Source organism: Odontomachus brunneus, unplaced genomic scaffold (assembly GCF_010583005.1).
Source record: "Odontomachus brunneus isolate Ranch 3 - 2012 unplaced genomic scaffold, Obru_v1 Obru_scaffold_106, whole genome shotgun sequence".
Classification (NCBI taxonomy): domain Eukaryota; kingdom Metazoa; phylum Arthropoda; class Insecta; order Hymenoptera; family Formicidae; genus Odontomachus; species Odontomachus brunneus.
In genome coordinates this window covers 263,289-264,964 of record NW_022639556.1, presented here as the reverse complement: position 1 = coordinate 264,964, position 1,676 = coordinate 263,289, and the positions used below count along the sequence as shown (strand labels likewise).

The 1,676-nt window shown below is 41.9% G+C and overlaps 2 protein-coding genes across 2 annotated transcripts in view; one reads left to right on the top strand and one right to left on the bottom strand.

Moving 5' to 3' along the window:
- Window positions 1–1,676, bottom strand: part of LOC116849084 (1-phosphatidylinositol 4,5-bisphosphate phosphodiesterase classes I and II) — a 283,574-nt gene that overhangs the window by 47,829 nt on the left and 234,069 nt on the right. The gene's annotated exons all lie outside the window — the stretch shown is intronic.
- LOC116849089 (dachshund homolog 2) overlaps window positions 1–1,676 on the top strand; it is a 287,082-nt gene that overhangs the window by 184,365 nt on the left and 101,041 nt on the right. The window lies entirely within an intron of this gene.

Below are 1,676 nucleotides of genomic sequence, written 5' to 3'. Positions count from 1 at the left end.
GAGAGAGAGAGAGAGAGAGAGAGAGAGAGAGAGAGAGAGAGAGAGAGAGCAGGCCGCCGGGAGGATTCGGAAAGTGGATAGTCCGCTTGTTCTCGTCTAAACGGGGATGCGCGGAGGCAAATAAAATCCATCAACTTGTCAGTCCGGTCGATGGACGCGCTTCTCGTTCTTCGTAACCGAACGTTCCTCGGGAAAGATTGACGCCGTTCTCGCGGCGTTATCGTGTATCGAGTAGATATATGGACGCGGGCACGACTCGAATCCAGCATCGATATCCCTTCCTCACGTATATTTATGTGTGTGTATGCATGTGTCGCGTATAGAGGGGAAGATTATGAATGCATCTCGCATTAAACGCGATGAATTGCACCCTTTATTAAAGCCGTCGCGATATCGCGGTTTTTGCAGGCTCCTCCAACGGCCACAGCCCGGTTCTAAATCTGTCAAAAACAGCGGGAAGCGGAAGCGTGGGCGAGCACTCCGGAAGCGAGGCCGGAGCGTCGCATCGTTCTCAAGACGACGAGGAGGAGGACGATAATTTATCGGAGGACCTCGAGGACGACAACGAAAAGGACGAAGGTAGGTGCGCAGGGCGATACGATCGATTTCAGGAGACAGTGATCTCTTATCGACCTTCGCGTCAAAGATTTCTTGGGATCTCTGATTGGAATCAAGTCCGATTATCTGAAATAATTATGGGATCCTGTCTGAAAGAGAGTCGAAATTTTTATCTTATTTTCAGTCTCACTATTCCATTCAACACTTATTCTGATATTCTGAAATATCAACCTTTTTTTCATTCTATTTAACCTACCCGAGTCGAAATTTTAATTCCACTTTCAACCTCACTAATTCATTCAACACCTATTTTGACGCTAAAGAAAATGAAAAGAGAAGTTTTGAACATCTTCAGAGTCAAAGTAAGAATAAATTGTATCATTAGAATTACACTTACTTTGCTAATTTTGCTTCTACTGCGTTATAGAATTCAAGGTTTAACATAAGGCCAAATACGAGTTGAAACTTTGATGCTACTTTCAGCCTCACTCATACGGTTATAATTGAGAAACCCAAAGTTGCAACGTTTTTTCCTTGATTTTACATTAGAATTGAACAAAGCACATGTCAACGTCGCAAATAATTTTATACTTTATACGGTTAATTCCTTGCTCGAGTCGAGTGCTCGAGATTCACTTGCATAAAATATTCAGAAATAGCTGCCACTTTCTTAGCTACTCGAATTTATGCTCTTTAATTTCAACTAATAAATTTCTATCTCGCAACGTGAGTGCATTTTACCTGTGAGACAGTCGTCTCTTATACTGCTATTCTAAACAGAATTGTAAGATTCATAACTTGCTCTCTTGTAAAATTCGTGAGAACTTATGAGTAGATCTACAATTTCATCAATTCTACCTACCATATGTTTATTATATTTACAAGTGATCATATAATATATAGTACGCACAGAATTGTAGATCTGCTCATAAGTTCCTACGAATTTCACGAGTTACTATTCTGTTTAGAATTGTAGCATTAGCAACGACTGCGAAACGATTAACCTTCCAGCCGAGTCCGCCACTGAGATTTAGCCTATATTGCTAAGGCATTTCTTCGCTTGTAAACCTTGATAAAACGTCCTCGCGGACAGCCGATCGTTCCCCCCCCCCCCCCCA